Here is a 7,167-nt window from a genome sequence, read left to right as displayed (position 1 = left end):
CAAAAGTATGACTTCAGAGAAGTCATACCTCATACCTGAGCTTCCCCATGCATCATGAGGAGTTTGTAAAGCACCTTGATTGCATCAGCTGAAAATCCTTCTGGCACGCCAAGTATTTTTGTGATTGTTCAATCCTAGACTCAGTTTAAACAAGCTAGCGCTGGGTGGTGGTCAGATGAATATTTGCAATGGAAAATCTTCTACAAAAGGACAAATTACATTGTGTACACAGTGCTGTTGCTTGTTTTGTAATACAACTCGATGGCTCTCGGAAAGGAGGTTGCAGACATGAGATAACACTCACACTCAATGCAGGGAGCGTGTGAGGGAGTTTAGTACATTCCCTTCCACTTTGCAAGGGCACAAACGCTCAACAGCTGCATCTAAGGAAGAATTGTTCTGCAATTTTAAGCCGAAAACAGTCCATGGAGGAACTTCTTGGGAAACTGGTGAACTTTAACCTTCCCAGGATAAGAATGTTCACATAAGTGTGAATGGGAAAGCTTTCAATGCACTGATAGACATGAGAAATGCTTTGTCTTTAGAGTAGGGCTGTGCAGCCCTTCTTGTGTTTGAGCGCCTTGTGAGAAAGGGAGACATGAGCGACAGTGACTTTGTTCTGCTAAGCGGCAGCTAAAGGTTTTACTATGGTCACTGCTCAATTCAGCAGCCATGGGGGGATTCAAAACCAAAGAGAAGCTCTTATTCTACGGATAGAAGGGATCTTGAGAAATGCATCCTCCCTGCTCTGCAGGGTCCTGTGCCAGCTTTTTTAACCAGAGTGCTTATCAGCACAGGATCTAAATTTAACTTGTATTTGCTCAGTCGGTGTCCTGTATCCTCAATTTCTTGATGCTGACACAATTGTTTCCCACCCATGTAAATTAACACTGCCAGGCTAAAATGGTGGTTTTCAGCTTTTAAAATAGGTATTGTATTCAAATTGCAAGAGCACTTTGGAGAGTGCTGGACTATTAGCAACAAGCATGCTTCCCAAGGATGGGGTGTTCTCCAAGTCCTGGAAGTGCCAGGAGTGCCCAGTTCTTCTACAGTACGTACCAGGAAATATTGCCTGAGAAGTGTTTGGTAGAGGCCTGGCACGGGGACTGCACAATGCAATCTTTGCCAAAGATGACTTATCCTTCTCTTGCTAGCAGCCTCATTCAATGGCAAGCACGATTTAATTGCTTATCTTACTGCTTCCTTTGTCCAGGTGGGAGAAAAATTTCAGAACTCTATTCAACAGCAATTTTCCAGACCGATTCCTACTTTGATCTACAAAACAGACTGCTTTTGCATGCAAGACATCCTACATGATCCCAACCCCCCCCCCCCCAAATGTCAGTGGTTTGCTTAAGCATTTTATTCGCATGAAGAAAATGAATTACAGTTCCTCAGTCACAGCGTGATAACTAGCAATGGTCTGATACAGCAGTTATTCTGGAAAAAGCTGAAGTTGTTCTTTGAAATGGGGCAAGAGCCCATTTAGTGAAAAGGGCTGCTGCCTGAAGCACCACACATCCAAGATGAAAACAAAGCTATCCTTTCCCTGGAGCATCAACAGGAATAGCTCTCTGGCCCATGCTGCTGTGGCTCTCCAGTTACCGGTACTAACCCATGTTTGCAGGCTTCCGTCCGGCAAATAGAGAAGAGGTTTCAACTCCAAAGCTTTGATGTGAATCATCATCATTCAGGGTTGAGAGAAGCAGATGAGAACAAAAAGTATTGTCCATTGCACAGCACTAAAAAACTGAAGCTTTGCAGAAGTGCTTCTTCGCTTGCTCCAGCAGGATCACTAAGTGAGTCTCAAGTCACCAGACTTGAGCTCTGAGAATCTCTCATTTGCATGGTTAAAGTTCACGTTCAAGTTTGGTCTACAAAACCTGGTCATGCTTTCAGGTTACAGCTAAACTGTATTTGATGTTCACCTGCAGTGTAAATACACCACACAAAATACAGCTGAACAGCTATCCTGGAGTCTAGGCATGGAGGAAAACAACAGCCACCAGGCACAGATCCAGCAGAGATTACTCCGGTCACAGCAAGGACCAAGTCAAAGGTATATGCCTGGACTAAATACATATCATGAAAACAAAACCTGCATCATGCAGCCAACTGCCATAGTGAGGAAATAAAGAAACAGGTGGACAAAATCTACATCTCATGTCTACCTCTGCTACCCCAGCCAGCTGTCAGGCCATTAAACCTGCCCGGAGTGTAACACATGGCTAAGGAGCAGCTGTACTTCCCCAGCACCTCATTCTCCTCCATCTAGTAACAAGTATCCTGTGATTTAGCCTTATTTTTGAGAATTAATCCTTGTGATATGCTATACAGAAGGAAACATAACTTCTCGCAGGACTATCTGTTTTTTGCAGATACTCCTTTCACCTGGAAGTAGGAGAGGACAAAGTTTACACCTACTGCTATGTAGGGCACAGGCAAACTATGACACTGCTTCATCAAAACCAGATCATGCCTAGACTTCCAACAAAGCAGCAGCAACATAATTCTGGTATCTGCCACTGATTTTGCTCTCTCCTGATCAGTCCCAATATTGAACAGTAGCACCAAACTGAGCTAGACAAACAGCAAATCCAAGAAAGACGGCCCTACAATAGAAGTAAAAGATCAGTTCTGAAGCAGGCTAGAAATATGAGTAATGATATGCAAGACAGTGGGAAACAGGATAAGAGTGCCAGCATCTTATCACCCAACAGCCATGCACGGCCTATAGCAACCAACAAATACTGGTGCCTCTTTATAGGTCACTGCATAAAGTTTAGCAGTTTGGCAGACAGAGAAAGCTTTGTGCTAGCACAAGTTTAGATGTAGTATCGGTTAGTTTGCTCTCCTGCCTTTTAGCAGCATCCCAAGCATACATTGTGTTTTAAAAGATGCTGCCCACAAAAGACTTTCCCATCTACTCGATACAGCTCCAGAGGAAACAGATCAGCTACGAGAAGGTGCATACATCAGCAAGGAAAAGACTAGCAAGATGAGTTTTGAAAAAGGATGTGGAAGTAGGCTTATTGTATGCAGAAAGGGCAGCTGCTCCAATCAGTGAGGGTGGCACCAAAGAGCGGAAACTGAAAAGGACATTTAGGGGCTTGGGTGGCAGCCTGCTACGCACCGCATTCATCCGAGTGCGTGCTTATGCTACAGGAAATAGCGCACAGGAAAACCCAAGATCCATTGCACTTAAGAGACTTCTATTGTGTTTCAGTGCGATTTATCTCAGGCGTAAGATTCAGTTACAAGATCCACTGACTCCACATTGTTGAGGCTATCACTACCACTATTATCACAAGTACTTATCTCAAATCTCGTATGAAACTCCAAGTACTGAGAAATCTCATGAGCTGTTGTCCTCTTGCTATAAAGACATATTTTATTTTTTACTAACTTTGTTAAATTGAGCTTGTTAGACCATTTCCCCCCCATTTAATAAGACAAACACACACCTGATCATGCCTTGCTAGACTATAGTCTGAATGAGATTCTTGAATTCTCATGAGCCTCATAGTAGGTTGCTGAAAGGCAGTAAAGTACAGGACTCGCACTGCAAAGTCATTTTAATAGCTGCAAGAAGAAACAAAGCTCAATTAAAAAATACCCTTAAGTCAATTCTAATCCCACGTGTTAAAAAGCTCTGGAACAGGTCAGGCTCACTGCTGCAGGCAAGCTATATGCTGGTATGCTCCATGTAGCATACACATGTTCAGTCATTCTTTGAATAACTTCCTGTGCAGTCTGCACTGAGACCTCCTTGCCTCTTCAGCAGAAGGAACCAGACCCAGGTGGTTGGATGAGCAGCCACTTGAGCTGTGCAGCTAGGGCCAAGTAAACATACTGCTAGCTGTCTGAAGCTGGAAATCCAAGTACTGTCAAGCAACACACAGAACAGATCCAACCACCTCCTTAAATAAAAACACTAACCTTTCTTCCTCCCCAGATCACCCAGCGTTGCTACTATTAACAGCTTCACTGGCTGAAGTAGCAGTAAATGTAGTAACTGCCAAGAAGAAGTGGTTAGACTTCATAGATAGCACTATCAGCATTTGACAGTGTAATGAAACATGAAAATGTCATCAATGTACTACAGTGTAATCAGTACTGCAGAGCTTCTATCAAAGCCCATCAATAGGGTACCAAAATTATTTATTGGTTCTGCATTTCCTCTGCTCTAAGAACTTACTGTAACAGCTGAATTTTGGTAGACTCTGCACTACGGAAGAGTTGTGTTAGATTAAGTAGGATCATCCTACATATCGTGTATTCCAAAAAAGTTAAATACACAGAAGAAATCAATTGGGAGCAGTAAGCTGCATCTAAAAACTAAGAAATGTGATATTTTGCTTGCAAAAGGAGTAGCAGGACTGCCTTACACCCAGCTACAAGATAGCCAAGAGAAAAATCCAAACAGGAACTGAAAATACCAGACATGGGAGTCACAGAAAGAAGAGCTGGAATGAAACTAAGTCATCCCCTGTCCCCTAAAAAGCACCAGCAGATACGAGCATATTAGAAAAACTGAATTAACAGCGACACCACCATTCCTGTCTAATACAATTCAAAGCTTATTCATTCTTTCAGTAAGAAAAAAAAGTACTTCCTGACCTATCAGCCTTATTTCACTTGCTGCAATTTAAGCCCACAATTTTTTTTTTTCTTTCAACAGTCACAGAAAATATATTCTTCAAATACATGAAATTTCCACAAAGAGGAAGGGAAAAAACTGAATATTCCCTTTGCTAGAATGCTGACCTTAAAAGTACTTAATATACGTTGGGGATTCTGTGCTTGAAGAAGAAAAAGACAGTTAAACAGCGATGTTAAAGTTGAAGGAGAAATCAAGAATTCGTGTTTAAAGTGTTAGTGAGAATGGTGTTCAAACTTAAGTTTCAAGAGTGTAAACTAGCTAGGAAACATGGGAAAAGGGGCAGTAAGAAAGATAAACGGTAACAGCGCAGACTGGAGATGCCGAGCAAGTCAAATTAACACATGGCTTGGATAGTGCGAACTACAGCACTATTGACAAAACCAAACTAGGTGATAGTGGAAGCAATGGACCTGTGGTACTCCTAGCATTCCTTAAGCACAGGCTGATTTATGGTATTTTTCTCACTAATATTAAATAGCCCCTACTAAACTGCATGCTGCCATGGCTCAATTGCCTTTTGATACCTGAGCTTATCTCGAACTAGCTAGCGGAGGTAACTTTATACCACAGTGCAGATTAAAGTCCTGTGCTAAACAGGGTTCAAGCATAACAGCTAGAAAAACAACTGGCAACTGAAAATGTACTACAAGAAAAGAAAGAAAAGAAAAAAATCCTCTTCCATCTTGGTCACACCTAAGAGTTGTTAGTTTTTTATTGTGTTGCTCATTATGACAATGAATTCCACATTGGAAAATATTGTTTTGACTGTTTACAGCAGCCTGAGTTTCATTACAGTATAACTTCATTTAAGAGGAAGGAGTCCCAATACAGGTAACTTAAAAGCAGAAAACCCGCTTATCAGAGTATTACTTGATAGACAGGCCCATGCTGTTTAGACTTTTGCGCTGACGTGTTCCTTCCTCAACAGCAAAAACCACTCTAAACTTAAACAAAATCTCATTGCAACGCAAACCTCCTGACTCAGGTGAGGACAAAGCCAGGATGCAAACCTTGCTTAGACTGAACAGGGAGTGAAGCAGAGAGGCATATGGCTTCACCAGTCCCTAAAAGAGAAACAGTTTGCAATAGCACTCTCTTTCACCCACAGGACAGAAATCTAGTCTTTTACTGTCATTTTTCTTAGCACATGAATAGTTTGCTAAGAGCAGAGCTTTATTAACAGCAGCAGGCAGCCTGGATCCAGCATACATGGGAATTCAGCCAGAAGACAAGTCAAGAAGCTCTTCTCAGGCACAAACCAGGCTTTCGGAAACGCATATAGTTTAGTTCCAGGAGAAATCAAGGGTGTGTAACTAAAAAGCAAGACATGTTCCTCACATGGACAGCAAGAAGCTCAGTATAGACACATTTTAATACTAGCAGTTTAACGTATTTACAATGGAGTAAGATCTCTCTATATATTCACTCAAATATAGTGCTTTTCTACTACAGGCAAAGTTAAATGCTAAATAAGCCACAATTTCTATTGAAATAGGTACACAGAACAGCGCTTCCATGAATGGGTGCAACAAACTACATCTGCATTTTTACAGTCTATAATGCACAGTAACAGCATCCCCTTGACAAGCAGAACAACCTGGTTTGCTTCCATTGTTTAAGGCTTTCAACAGGACACAGACACATGAGCCACAGCTAGGTAAGCCTCACGCTTGTCATCTGCACGTAATAGCAAACTGTCTCCTTGTCTACAGGACTCCAGATTAAGAAATTCTTCTCCAGAGTTATACTAGGACCAAAGACTGACTTTCAGAAGCCAGATCAGTTTACAGTTCTGGAATTTTAAGCAAAACAGATTTATTGCCAATCCCAGGCTTTTAGTACTATGGTAATATTCAACATTAACCAAGCTAAACTACACTGAACCAGTAACATATTTAACGTCTGGCTTCTAATCACCTTCAGAATTCAGGGAGTCTACATAACTGGAAGTGATGGCAGAAGGCATGGTGGCAGAAATCACTATTATCTCAACTCCTACCTAAGAACTTGCATATGCCTCCTTATTTGAGTATGAATGCACCGTTTGCACTAATTAGCACACAGCAACCCAAGCACATTTACAATACAGAATCATTCAAAGACTAAGTAGTAAAACTAATCAGCTCATACTACAGCTGTATTCGTCTGACTACTACTAAGGAGATACCACATGTTACCAACTTCAGCAAGTCATACAAAATGCAATGTATTAAACCCTTGCAAGTTTGTGTTTGTTGGTTTTTGGGTTTTTTGGGTTTTTTTATAAACACACACCACCATAGCTCTATCCACGTATCCGAGAGCTACTGACAAATCATGCAATGCAAGGAGGTTGCTGGTTCCTAGAAACAACTAATTCGTAACAGTTAAAAGTTCAGTTGGGCTTTGTTTCAATTGTGTTTTATGCCAAAAAAAGCTGTAACATTTACTGAGTAGATTCAGAAAATGTTTCCACATTCCAGCATGACTTCTCTGCATTTTTCTAAAGCAAGCAGAGACTTCCC

Source organism: Balearica regulorum, chromosome 12 (genome assembly GCF_011004875.1).
Source record: "Balearica regulorum gibbericeps isolate bBalReg1 chromosome 12, bBalReg1.pri, whole genome shotgun sequence".
NCBI classification, from domain to species: domain Eukaryota; kingdom Metazoa; phylum Chordata; class Aves; order Gruiformes; family Gruidae; genus Balearica; species Balearica regulorum.
Note: the sequence above shows the minus strand (reverse complement) of the source record.